A 14,701-nucleotide genomic window follows, 5' to 3' on the forward strand; every position below is an offset into this window, starting at 1 on the left:
AATCCATGCTTTTGTCACTTCTAGATTAAACAACTACAATGCTCTACTTTCCGGCTACCCGGATAAAGCACTAAATAGACTTCAGTTATTGCTAAACACGGCTGCTAGAACTTTGAGTAGAACCCAAAAATGTGATCATATTACTCCAGTGCTAGGCTCTCTACACTGGCTTCCTGTTAAGGCTAGGCCTGATTTCAAGGTTTAACTGCTAACCTACAAAGCTTTACGCGGGCTTGCTCCTACCTATCTCTCTGATTTTGGTCCTGCCGTATATACCTACACATACACTATGGTCACAAGACGCAGGCCCCCTTATTGTCCCTAGAATTTCTAAGCAAACAGCTGGAGGCAGGGCTTTCTCCTATAGAGCTCCATTTTTATGGAATGGTCTGCCTATCCATATGAGAGATGCAGACTCTGTCTCAACTTTTAAATCTTTATTGAAAACTCATCTCTTCAGTAGGTCCTATGATTGAGTGTAGTCTGGCCAAGGGGTGTGAAGGTGAACGGAAAGGCACTGGAGCGACGAACCGCTTTGCTGTCTCTGCCTGGCCGGTTCCCATCTCTCCACTGGGATTCTCTGCCTCTAACCCTATTATGGTGGCTGAGTCGCTGGCTTACTGGTGTTCTTCCATGCCATCCCTAGGATGGGTACGTCACTTGAGTGGATTGACGTGATCTTCCTGTCTGGGTTGGCGCCCCCCTCGGGTTTGTGCCGTGGGGGAGAACTTCGTGGGCTATACTCAGTCTTGTCTCAGGGTAGTAAGTTGGCGGTTTGAAGATATCCCTCTAGCGTTGTGGGGGCTGTGCTTTGGCAAAGTGGGTGAGGTTATATCCTGCCTGTTCGGTCCTGTCCGGGGGTATCATTGGATGGGGCCACAGTGTCTCCTGACCCATCCTGTTCAGACTCCAGTATTTATGCTGCAATAGTTTATGTGTCAGAGGGCTAGGGTCAGTCTGTTATATCTGGAGTGTTTTTCCTGTCTTATCCGGTGTCCTGTGTGAATTTAAGTATGCTCCCTCTAAATCCCTCTCCATTCCCTCTCGGAGGACCTGAGCCTTCGACCTTGTCTCAGGACTACCTGGCCTAGTGACTCCTTGCTGTCCCCAGTCCACCTGGTCATGCTGCTGCTCCAGTTTCAACTGTTCTGCCTGCGGCTATGGAACCCTGACCTGTTCACCGGATGTCCTACCATGTCCCGGAATTGCTATTTTCGACTCTCTCTCTACCGCACCTGCTGTCTCTATCTCTGAATGCTCGGCTATGAAAAGCCAACTGACATTTACTTTTGTGGTGCTGACCTGTTGCACACTCTACAACCATTGTGATTATTATTATTATTTGACCCTGCTGCTCATCTATGAACATTTGAACATCTTGGCCATGTACTGTTATAATTTCCACCCGGCACAGACAGAAGAGGACTGGCCACCCCTCAGAGCCTGGTTCCTCTCTAGGTTTCTTCCTAGCCTTTCTAGGGAGTTTTTCCTAGTCACCGTGCTTCAACATCTGCATTGCTTGCTGTTTGGGGTTTTAGGCCAGGTTTCTGTAGAAGCACTTTGTGACATCGGCTGATCTGAAAATGGCTTTATAAATACATTTCATTGATTGATTGATTGAGCTACTGGTAACCTTGCAGTTTCTACCTCACATGAGGCACAGCTACTGGTAACCTTCCAGCTTCTACCTCATATGAGGCACAGCTACTGGTAACCTTCCAGCTTCTACCTCATATGTCACAGCTACAGGTATCCTTCCAGCTTCTACCTCATTTTAAGCACAGCTACAGGTAACCTTCCAGCTTCTACCTCATATGACACAGCTACTGGTAATCTTGCAGCTTCTACATCATATGAGGCACAGCTACTGGGAACCTTGCAGCTTCTACCTCATGAGACACAGCTACTGGTAACCTTGCAGCTTCTATGAAGGACAGAGCTCTAGCCAACATTTGGCCTTGCAACTGCTAATATTATGGGTAACAAACGGTGTGTTTGTTACCCATAATATTATGGGTAACAAAATGTTGTTTTGACATTTTTTTAATTTCACCTTTATTTAACCAGGTAGGCCAGTTGAGAACACGTTCTCATTTACAACTGTGACCTGGTCAAGATAAAGCAAAGCAGTGGCACTAAAACAACAACAACAGAGTTACACATGGGATAAACAAACGGACAGTCAATAATACAATAGAACAATCTGTATACAGTGTGTGCAAATGAAGTGAGGCAATAAATAGGCCAATAGTGGCGAAGTAATTACAATTTAGCAATTTACACGAGTAATATATGTGCAGATGAGGTTGTGCAAGTAGATATACTGGTGTGCAAAAGAGCAGAAAAACAAAAACAAATATGGGGATGAGGTAGGTAGTTGGTTGGATGGGTTATTTACAGATGGGCTGTGTACAGCTGAAGCGATCGGTAAGCTGCTCTGATAACGCTTTAAGTTAGTAAGGGTTAATAAGATATAGTCTTCAACTTCAATTATTTTTGCAATTCGTTCCAGTCATTGGCAGCAGAGAACTGGAAGGAAAGGCTGTCAAAGGAGGTATTGGCTTTAGGGATGACCAGTGAGATATACCTGCTGGAGCGCATGCTATGGGTTGGTGCTGCTATGGTGACCAGTGAGCTGAGATAAGGCAGAGCTATACCTAGTAAAGACTTAGAGATGACTTGGAGCCAGTGGGTTTGGCGACGAATATGTAGCGAGGACTAACCAACGAGAGCATACAGGTCGCAGGGGTGGGTAGTATATGGGGTTTTGGTGACAAAACAGATGGTACTGTGATAGACTGCATCCAGTTTGCTGAGTAGAGTGTTGGAGGCTAATTTGTAAATTACATCGCCATAGTCAAGGATTGGTAGGATAGTCAGTTTTACGAGGGTAAGTTCGGCAGCATGAGTGAGTGAAGGAGGCTTTGTTTGCGAAATAGGAATACCGATTCTAGATTTAAATTAAACTTTGGATTGGAGATGCTTAATGTGAGTCTGGAAGGAGAGTTTAGTCTTGCCAGACATCTAGGTATTTATAGTTGTCCACATATTATAAGTCAGAACCGTCCAGAGTAGTGATGCTGGACGGGCGGGCAGGTGCGGGCAGTGATCGGTTGAAGAGCATGCATTTAGTTTTACTTGCATTTAAGAGCAGTTGGAGGCCACGGAAGAAGAGTTGTATGGCGTTGAAGCTTGCCTTGCACTTTTACCTGTGAAGGTCTCGCACACAGATGAACAGGAAGACTCTTGTGAAGTTTGACTCCCACAAATGGTTCTCGGCGTGTAGGAGTTGTGTTCATCAGCCTTTATTTAGACTAGGTTCTCCAAGATAACTCAAAATGGTGTATTTAGTGGAAGCACTTTCTTTTTCTGTTCCACCGAGTGGAGCATCCATGTCAAAGAAAAACCATCTATTCTTCACCACCAATCACTGCCATAGTCTCCTTTAATCTCATGCTTCGCTCAGACTGACCCAAACTAACAACAATACCAGACCAGACCACACCGCACAGCCTCAGCTCAGACTGTCCCTCACTAACAACCAGACCAGACCACGCCGCCCAGCCTCCTCTGTGGTACCAGAAAGAGCAATGGACAGTTGTAGCCAATAGTCCTACAGCAAAAGCTATTGTAGATGGATTATATATGGTGGTGTTAGATCACTGTTCTCAGAAATACATTATGTATACAAAAGTATGTGGACACCCCTTCAAATAAGTGGATTTGGCTATTCCACCCACACCTGTTGCTGACAGGTGTATAAAATCAATCACACATCCATGCAATCTCTATAGTCAAACATTGGCAGTAGAATGGCATTACTAAAGAGCTCAGTGACTTTCAACTAGGCACTGTCATAGGATGCCACCTTTCCAACAAGTCAGTTTATCAGCTGCAAATTCTGTTATTCTGAAGTGGAAACGTCTAGGATCTACAATGGCTGAGTGGTAGGCCAACCAAGCTCACAGAATGGGCCGAGCAGTCACACACAAGCCTAAGATTATTTACATTTACATTTACATTTAAGTCATTTAGCAGACGCTCTTATCCAGAGCGACTTACAAATTGGTGCGTTCACCTTAAGACATCCAGTGGAACAGCCACTTTACAATAGTGCATCTAAATCTTTTAAGGGGGGGGGTGAGAAGTATTACTTTATCCTATCCTAGGTATTCCTGAAAGAGGTGGGGTTTCAGGTGTCTCCGGAAGGTGGTGATTGACTCCGCTGTCCTGGCGTCGTGAGGGAGTTTGTTCCACCATTGGGGGCCAGAGCAGCGAACAGTTTTGACTGGGCTGAGCGGGAACTGTACTTCCTCAGTGGTAGGGAGGCGAGCAGGCCAGAGGTGGATGAATGCAGTGCCCTTGTTTGGGTGTAGGGCCTGATCAGAGCCTGGAGGTACTGAGGTGCCGTTCCCCTCACAGCTCCGTAGGCAAGCACCATGGTCTTGTAGCGGATGCGAGCTTCAACTGGAAGCCAGTGGAGAGAGCGGAGGAGCGGGGTGACGTGAGAGAACTTGGGAAGGTTGAACACCAGACGGGCTGCGGCGTTCTGATGAGTTGTAGGGGTTTAATGGCACAGGCAGGGAGCCCAGCCAACAGCGAGTTGCAGTAATCCAGACGGGAGATGACAAGTGCCTGGATTAGGACCTGCGCTGCTTCCTGTGTGAGGCAGGGTCGTACTCTGCGGATGTTGTAGAGCATGAACCTACAGGAACGGGCCACCGCCTTGATGTTAGTTGAGAACGACAGGGTGTTGTCCAGGATCACGCCAAGGTTCTTAGCGCTCTGGGAGGAGGACACAATGGAGTTGTCAACCGTGATGGCGAGATCATGGAACGGGCAGTCCTTCCCCGGGAGGAAGAGCAGCTCCGTCTTGCCGAGGTTCAGCTTGAGGTGGTGATCCGTCATCCACACTGATATGTCTGCCAGACATGCAGAGATGCGATTCGCCACCTGGTCATCAGAAGGGGGAAAGGAGAAGATTAATTGTGTGTCGTCTGCATAGCAATGATAGGAGAGACCATGTGAGGTTATGACAGAGCCAAGTGACTTGGTGTATAGCGAGAATAGGAGAGGGCCTAGAACAGAGCCCTGGGGGACGCCAGTGGTGAGAGCGTGGTGAGGAGACAGATTCTCGCCACGCCACCTGGTAGGAGCGACCTGTCAGGTAGGACGCAATCCAAGCGTGGGCCGCGCCGGAGATGCCCAACTCGGAGAGGGTGGAGAGGAGGATCTGATGGTTCACAGTATCGAAGGCAGCCGATAGGTCTAGAAGGATGAGAGCAGAGGAGAGAGAGTTAGCTTTAGCAGTGCGGAGGCCTCCGTGATACAGAGAAGAGCAGTCTCAGTTGAATGACTAGTCTTGAAACCTGAATGATTTGGATCAAGAAGGTCATTCTGAGAGAGATAGCGGGAGAGCTGGCCAAGGACGGCACGTTCAAGAGTTTTGGAGAGAAAAGAAAGAAGGGATACTGGTCGAGTTGATGATTATCATATGCAATGCCAAGCGTCGTCTGGTGTAAAGCTCACCGCCATTGGGCTCTGGAGCAGTGGAAACATGTTCTCTGGAGTGACTAATCATGCTTCCCCATCTGGCAGTCCGACGGACGAATCTGGGTTTGGCGGATGCCAGGAGAACGCTACCTGCCCCAATGCATAATGCCAACTGCAAAGTTTGGTGGAGGAGGAATAATGGTCTGGGGCTGTTTTTCATGGTTTGGGGTAGGCCCCTTAGTTCCAGTGAAGGGAAATGTTAACGCTACAGCATACAATGACATGCTAGACGTTTCAGTGCTTCCAAATTTGTGGCAACAGTTTGGGGGAAGGCCCTTTCCTATTTCAGCATTAAACAATGCCCCCGTGCACAAAGCAAGGTTCATACAGAAATGGTTTGTCGAGATCGGTGTGGAAGAACTTTTCTGGCCTGTTCAGAGCTCTGACCTAACTCAAACCCATCAAACACCTTTGAGAGTAATTGTAATGCTGACTTTGAGCCAGGCCTAATCGCCCAACATCAGTGCCCGACCACACTAATGCTCTTGTGGCTGATTGGAGCAAGTCTCCGCAGCAATGTTCCAACATCTAGTGGAAAGCCTTCCCAGAAGAGTGGAGGCTGTTATAGCAGCAAAGAGGGGACCAGAATGAGACATTTGACGAGCAGGTGTCCACAAACGTTTGGTCATGTAGTGTATGTCCAGATAAGATACTGTAGTTGATCTTCCTTGGGTGATGGTGGAACTGGACAACAGCATATAATGCACTAAATGGGCAATAGGGTGTCATTAAGATGAAGATGGCCTGTATTCAAATTGAAAGACTAACAGGACAACAGTCTCTCCCTCTCCAGTATGTGCTGTTATATTGTCCATCCCACAAATACTGTAATCACCTTTCACAGAAATAATCACAGGCCATTCCATTTCCTATGGGTTGGCGTTTCTGGGGATGAACATTAAACGATGCACTCACACACAAAGATAGGGGGGTCTGTTGCCCTTGGTATTGTATGAAGAGATGAGATGGCTGGCTGGGGCATGGTAACTGCATTGTGTCCCAAATGGCACCCTATTCCCTATGTAGTTAACTGTTTTTGGCCAGGACCCCTAGGGCTCTGGTCAAAAGTAGTGCACTATATAGAGAATAGGGTCCCATTTGGGACGCACTCTGGGTCTGGTCCTGGTAGCATTATCAGTAATCATACACAAGCTGTGTGGCCTGTCTGGCTGGTTGAAAGGGGTAGAGGGCCAGGAAGGTGGAGGGGCAGGGGGGGAGTTATGTTTACATCAACAGTCCCCCCAGGAGGGAGTTCACCTACTCAGTGACCCCTCTCTCTACTCCCCTTCTCGAAGTGGCTAGAGCTTGCCAAGAAAGCAACCTCCCCCTCTCCCTTTCACTGTTCATGTGTGCCACTGATCTAAGCTGCAGAGATGGTCCAGTGATGATACTACAGGCAATTAAGCCCTTTAGTTACCATTGAAATGTTGATGACAACCTCCCTCTAACGGTGTCACTATTCTCACCCCCCCTCTCTATCTCTCTCTCCTGCCCTTTTTCATCCCTCCATCCCCAGGTGCTGTGGCTGCTGAGTTTCCATGACAAGAACACCCTGGCGGATGCTGTGGACAAGTACTGCATCGGGGTGCCGCCCATTGGCATGGATACCACAGCTCCTGAACTTCCTGGTGGGGTCATAGGGCAAACCTCTGCTCAACCTCATCAGCCAGGTACGTCAATCTGTCTACTACAACATACCTGTGACCACCCACAACACACCTGTACCCACAGAGATCCTATTGAATTCTAATATATAATTCTATGCCTGTGGTCACCTCACGTCCATAGAATAAGCCCATCTGTCTACAGCACACCCCATCAGAATTAGAAATCTACAGTATAAAAAGGAAGGTAAGCGTTGCTAGGGTACACAATAATAGATCTTTGTAGACTGGTAGTCTTTGGCAAAGGGGTTCATTGGTTAATTAACAGAACAAAACGAGGAGGACCAAAGCACTCTTCCGTATATAGTGTTTCTCAACTTTCTCAACTTTTTTGTACCAGGGACGGGCAAGCTGTGGACCTTCCTGTACCACAAGCAATCAGCCTTCCCCGCCTCATCACTCTTAAATGTGATTTTTTTTCCCCCATATGTATCTGTCCATGTGTGTCTGTGTCCGTGACTGAGGGGAAAGGGGTGTGTGTGCGCATAAGAGTGCCGCCATGTCAGCCTAATAAAGATAGATTAACAGCAATCAGTGCCAGAGTGGCCTCTCTCTAGCACTTTGGATTTATCAAATTAACCATTCATATTCCTCTCCTCTCATTTATTGGCTTCCCCCTCTTCCCCTCTCTCCAGTGAGCCTTTTCAAATTATTTATGGAAGGAATGATTATTAAGTTCATATCAAACGCATCTGCAGTGCAGGAACAGAGCTGCAAATTAAAGTAGGTGGCTAATTTGCTTTCCGTTAATTAAGTATTATTTAAAGTGGCGTGAGCTTCAAAGAATAGATGGCTACGTCAAACACCCCTCATCCAGCCGGTAGAGTGGGAAATAGAGAGTGTGAGAGAAGGGAGAGCAGAGTCGAGAGAGCAGTTGTAAGGCCTAATTGACAGCACACCACCTAAGTAAGTTTGGATGCCAGTTAGGGTTTGGGTTGGATGCCAGTTAGTATCTTTCTGATCTCAGAATCTGTCTGAAACACACCATATTAAGGATAGTTAGTCAATCCCACGTCAAGTGCTTAATGGAATAGAAATATGGCTTTGTTAGTTATTAAATCAGGCTTCCTCAACCTTTTTTTGATCCAGCGTTCCCTTTACCTATTACATGAGTGGAGAGACATCAAGGAGAGGTTTTTGAATGTCTTTTGGCGTTTGGTATTTGGGGAGTGAATGGGTGAGGCCTTTCCCCCCTCCTCATGCCTCCTTGCCCTGTGATAAGTGAAGGGTAAAAGGTTGAGTGTCTTTCTGTGAAATAAAAAAAAAGCAGCAAAGCACTTTTTAAATGGATGGAAGCCTTTATCTCAGCGATGCTGAATAATTTAGTGTTTCTCCGCGGGATTCAGGTGCACGGCGGGATGTTTTAAAAACGGACAGTGAAATATTAATGAAGGTTAGCCCTGAGAGGTAGAGGAGAGATGAATCACAGCGTTAACATTCCTTTAGACAATCTAACACCCCTCCTCCTCACCCCCTCCAAAATATGACATCCTTCATCGCCTGATCTCAACTTCCTCTCATTCTTCCTTCTCTCCTTCTTCCTCCTTTCATCTTTAATCTGACACTTAAGGTTACTACAAGCTTCACTCCATCGATCTACGTGAGTGTGTGCACGTGGGTGTAGTGGGATTTTTGGATTAGCGGAAACCTTTTGTTAACATGATAGCAATGTTTTAAAATGTTTGTCTTTTCATTTTGTGAAAGCAAGGAAGAGTCACCTTCCCTTGCTTGTAGTAGCTAGCTGGCAGTCTAGCTAGATGCTTTCACCCTGGATAAAAATGTAGCAAGCTAGCTAGCCTTTTTAGCTTCCCACATCTCTGGCAAATAATATTATATTTGCTGGTGTAACATAAAACATTGTCCCAGTTTGATATGCTGCTTGTGTATACATTCCCATATCAGCTAAAAATAAATTAAAAGCACATGGCTAGTTAGATCAAATCTAAATGTATTCATCACAACAGGTGTAGACTTTCCCATGAAATGTTTACTTATGAGCCCTTTCCCAACAATGCAGAGTTAAAAAGTAAGATTTTTTATTTTGAAAATAACAAAAAAATACAACTAAAAAGGAAATAGTAACACAATAACAATAAAGAGGCTGTAGAGTACTGGTACTGTGGTACGAGGTAGTTCGCCATTTCCGGTCACAACTTGCAGCCTTGTTTACGTGTTGCTGTGCGTTTTGTTGCCAACGTATTTTGCTACCTGACAACTTTACAGTTTTTACTTTTTAATTACCGTTTATATTTTTGTTTTTTCCCTCAACCTTTTCACTCCGGACGCTTTATCTGGACATGGTTCGTCAGGACCTCCAACAGCCGAAGCTAAGTAGTAACATTAACATGATGCCTTCTAATTGCAGTCGCTGTACTCATAATATACAGGAGAACGATCGCCTTACGGTGAGGATAGCTGGGCTGCATACCCAGCTTCAGACGCAATCGTTAGGCATGGGTAATTTCAGTGTAGGAAAGGATGAAACAGTGTCTGTGCCACCAGTAAGTACAGATAGTAACGTTATAGTATAAATCCCCTCGCACGGTCCCCGCAGCTGGACAACTTTCTCACAGTTTCTGGAAGGAAATGCTGTAGGAATGCTCAACCGGTGTCGCTCATTCAGCCGACAGAAACTTTCAACCGTTTCTCCCCACTAAGCAGCGAGTCGGAGTCAGACCGAGCCTTCTCTTGTCTCTACTCCTCCCGTTACGGGGTCTGAGACGCCGACGCTTCCCACCATTAGCTCTGACAAATTGAAAACTCTAGTCATTGGCGACTCCATTACCCGCAGTATTAGACTTAAAACGAATCATCCAGCGATCATACACTGTTTACCTGGGGGCAGGGCTACCGACGTTAAGGCTAATCTGAAGATGGTGCTGGCTAAAGTTAAAACTGGTGAGTGTAGAGAGTATAGAGATATTGTTATCCACGTCGGCACCAACGATGTTAGGATGAAACAGTCAGAGATTACCAAGCGCAACATAGCTTCAGCGTGTAAATCAGCTAGAAAGATGTGTCGGCATCGAATAATTGTCTCTGGCACTCTCCCAGTTAGGGGGAGTGATGAGCTCTACAGTCTCACAACTCAATCGCTGGTTGAAAACTGTTTTCTGCCCCTCCCAAAAGGTAGAATTTGTAGATAATTGGCCCTCTTTCTGGGACTCACCCACAAACAGGACCAAGCCTGACCTGCTGAGGAGTGACGGACTCCATCCTAGATGGAGGGCTGCTCTCATCATATCTACCAACATAGACAGGGCTCTAACTCCTCTATCTCCACAATGAAATAGGGTGCAGGCCAGGCAGCAGGCTGTTAGCCAGCCTGCCAGCATAGTGGAGTCTGCCACTAGCACAGTCAGTGTAGTCAGCTCAGCTATCCCCATTGAGACCGTGTCTGTGCCTCGACCTAGGTTGGGCAAAACTAAACATGGCGGTGTTTGCCTTAGCAATCTCACTAGGATAAAGACCTCCTCCATTCCTGTCATTATTGAAAGAGATCATGATACCTCACATCTCAAAATAGGGCTAATTATAGTCAATGAACTAATCACTGATCATAATCTTGATGTGATTGGCCTGACTGAAACATGGCTTAAGCCTGATGAATTTACTGTGTTAAATGAGGCCTCACCTCCTGGCTACACTAGTGACCATATCCCCCGTGCATCCCGCAAAGGCGGAGGTGTTGCTAACATTTACGATAGCAAATTTCAATTTACAAAAAAAAAGACGTTTTCATCTTTTGAGCTTCAAGTCATGAAATCTATGCAGCCTACTCAATCACTTTTTATAGCTACTGTTTACAGGCCTCCTGGGCCATATACAGCGTTCCTCATTGAGTTCCCTGAATTCCTATCGGACCTTGTAGTCATAGCGGATAATATTCTAATCTTTGTTGACTTTAATATTCACATGGAAAAGTCCATAGACCCACTCCAAAAGGCTCTCGGAGCCATCACCGACTTAGTGGGTTTTGTCCAACATGTCTCTGGACCCACTCACTGTCACAGTCATACTCTGGACCTAGTTTTGTCCCATGGAATAAATGTTGTGGATCTTAATGTTTTTCCTCATAATCCTGGACTATCGGACCACCATTTTATTACGTTTGCAATTGCAACAAATAATCTGCTCAGACCCCAACCAAGGAACATCAAAAGTCGTGCTATAAATTCACAGACAACACAAAGATTCCTTGATGTTCTTCCAGATTCCTTTTGTCTACCCAAGGACGCCAGAGGACAAAAATCAGTTAACCACCTAACTGAGGAACTCAATTTAACCTTGCGCAATACCCTAGATGCAGTTGCACCCCTAAAAACTAAAAACATTTCTCATAAGAAACTAGCTCCCTGGTACACAGAAAATACCCGAGCTCTGAAGCAAGCTTCCAGAAAATTGGAACGGAAATGGCGCCACACCAAACTGGAAGTCTTCCGACTAGCTTGGAAAGACTGTACCGTGCAGTACCGAAGAGCCCTTACTGCTGCTCGATCATCCTATTTTTCTAACTTAATTGAGGAAAATAAGAACAATCCGAAATTCCTTTTTGATACTGTCGCAAAGCTAACTAAAAAGCAGCATTCCCCAAGAGAGGATGGCTTTCACTTCAGCAGTGATAAATTCATGAAATTCTTTGAGGAAAAGATCATGATTATTAGAAAGCAAATTACGCGCTCCTCTTTAAATCTGCGTATTCTTTCAAAGCTCAGTTGTCCTGAGTCTGCACAACTCTGCCAGGACCTAGGATCAAGAGAGACGCTCAAGTGTTTTATTATTATATCTCTTGACACAATGATGAAAATAATCATGGCCTCTAAACCTTCAAGCTGCATACTGGACCCTATTCCAACTAAACTACTGAAAGAGCTGCTTCTTGTGCTTGGCCCTCCTATGTTGAACATAATAAACGGCTCTCTATCCACCGGATGTGTACCAAACTCACTAAAAGTGGCAGTAATAAAGCCTCTCTTGAAAAAGCCAAACCATGACCCAGAAAATATAAAAAACTATCGGCCTATATCGAATCTTCCATTCCTCTCAAAAATTTGAGAAAAGGCTGTTGCGCAGCAACTCACTGCCTTCCTGAAGACAAACAATGTATACGAAATGCTTCAGTCTGGTTTTAGACCCCATCATAGCACTGAGACTGCACTTGTGAAGTTGGTAAATTACCTTTTAATGGCATCAAACCGAGGCTCTGCATCTGTCCTCGGGCTCCTAGACCTTAGTGCTGCTTTTGATACCATCGATCACCACATTATTTTGGAGAGATTGGAAACCCAAATTGGTCTACACGGACAAGTTCTGGCCTGGTTTAGATCTTATCTGTCAGAAAGATATCAGTTTGTCTCTGTGAATGGCTTGTCCTCTGACAAATCAACTGTAAATTTCGGTGTTCCTCAAGGTTCCGTTTTAGGACCACTATTGTTTTCACTATATATTTTACCTCTTGGGGATGCCATTCGAAAACATAATGTTAACTTTCACTGCTATGCGGATGACACACAGCTGTACATTTCAATGAAACATGGTGAAGCCCCAAAATTACCCTCGCTAGAAGCATGTGTTTCAGACATAAGGAAGTGGATGGCTGCAAACGTTCTACTTTTAAACTCGGACAAAACAGAGATGCTTGTTCTAGGCCCCAAGAAACAAAGAGATCTTCTGTTGAATCTGACAATTAATCTTAATGGTTGAACGGTCGTCTCAAATGAAACTGTGAAGGACCTCGGCGTTACTCTGGACCCTGATCTCTCTTTTGAAGAACATATCAAGACCATTTCAAGGACAGCTTTTTTCCATCTACGTAACATTGCAAAAATCAGACACTTTCTGTCCAAAAATTATGCAGAAAAATTAATCCATGCTTTTGTCACTTCTAGGTTAGACTACTGCAATGCTCTACTTTCCAGCTACCCGAATAAAGCACTAAATAAACTTCAGTTAGTGCTAAATACGGCTGCTGGAATCCTGACTAGAACCAAAAAATGTGATCATATTAGTCCAGTGCCAGCCTCCCTACACTGGCTTCCTGTTAAGGCAAGGGCTGATTTCAAGGTTTTACTGCTAACCTACAAAGCATTACATGGGCTTGCTCCTACCTATCTCTCTGATTTGGTCCTGCCGTACATACCTACACGTACGCTACGGTCACAAGACGCAGGCCTCGTAATTGTCCCTAGAATTTCTAAGCAAACAGCTGGAGGCAGGGCTTTCTCCTATAGAGCTCCATTTTTATGGAACCGTCTGCCTACACATGTAAGAGACGCAAACTCGGTCTCAACCTTTAAGGCTTTACTGAAGACTCATCTCTTCAGTGGGTCATATGATTGAGTCTAGTCTGGCCCAGGATTGGGAAGGTGAACGGAAGGCTCTGGAGCAACGAACCGCCCTTGCTGTCTCTGCCTGGCCGGTTCCCCTCTTTCCACTGGGATTCTCTGCCTCTAACCCTATTACAGGGGCTGAGTCACTGGCTTACTGGGGCTCTTTCATACCGTCCCTGGGAGGGGTGCGTCACCCCCCTTGGGTTGTGCCGTGGCGGAGATCTTTGTGGCTATACTCGGCCTTGTCTCAGGATGGTAAGTTGGTGGTTGAAGATATCCCTCTAGTGGTGTGGGGGCTGTGCTTTGGCATAGTGGGTGGGGTTATATCCTTCCTGTTTGGCCCTGTCCGGGGGTGTCCTCGGATGGGGCCACAGTGTCTCCTGACCCCTCCTGTCTCAGCCTCCAGTATTTATGCTGCAGTAGTTTATGTGTCGGGGGGCTAGGGTCAGTTTGTTATATCTGGAGTACTTCTCCTGTCCTATTCGGTGTCCTGTGTGAATTTAAGTGTGCTCTCTGTAATTCTCTCTTTCTCTCTTTCTTTCTCTCTCTCTCTCTCGGAGGACCTGAGCCCTAGGACCATGCCTCAGGACTACCTGACATGATGACTCCTTGCTGTCCCCAGTCCACCTGGCCGTGCTGCTGCTCCAGTTTAAACTGTTCTGCCTTATTATTATTGGACCATGCTGGTCATTTATGAACATTTGAACATCTTGGCCATGTTCTGTTATAATCTCCACCCGGCACAGCCAGTAGAGGACTGGCCACCCCACATAGCCTGGTTCCTCTCTAGGTTTCTTACTAGGTTTTGGCCTTTCTAGGGAGTTTTTCCTAGCCACTGTGCTTCTACACCTGCATTGCTTGCTGTTTGGGGTTTTAGGCTGGGTTTCTGTACAGCACTTTGAGATATCAGCTGATGTACGAAGGGCTATATAAATAAATTAGATTTGAGGTAATAATGAGGCTCCAGACTACTGGTACTGGGGTACGAGATAGTGAGGTTATAACGAGGCTCTAGAGTACTGTTACTGGGGTACAAGGTAGTGAGGTAATAATGAGGCTCTAGAGTACTGGTACTGGGGTACGAGGTAGTGAGGTAATAACGAGGATCCTGAGCACTGGTATTGTGGTACGAGGTAGTGTGGTAATAAAAAGGGT

The 14,701-nt window shown here is 45.8% G+C and overlaps 1 pseudogene; it reads left to right on the forward strand.

The window, feature by feature from the left end:
* LOC115113820 (transformation/transcription domain-associated protein-like) overlaps nt 1-14,701 on the forward strand; it is a 170,218-nt pseudogene that overhangs the window by 109,194 nt on the left and 46,323 nt on the right.

Source organism: Oncorhynchus nerka, linkage group LG28 (assembly GCF_034236695.1).
Source record: "Oncorhynchus nerka isolate Pitt River linkage group LG28, Oner_Uvic_2.0, whole genome shotgun sequence".
In the NCBI taxonomy this organism is placed as follows: Eukaryota; Metazoa; Chordata; class Actinopteri; order Salmoniformes; family Salmonidae; genus Oncorhynchus; species Oncorhynchus nerka.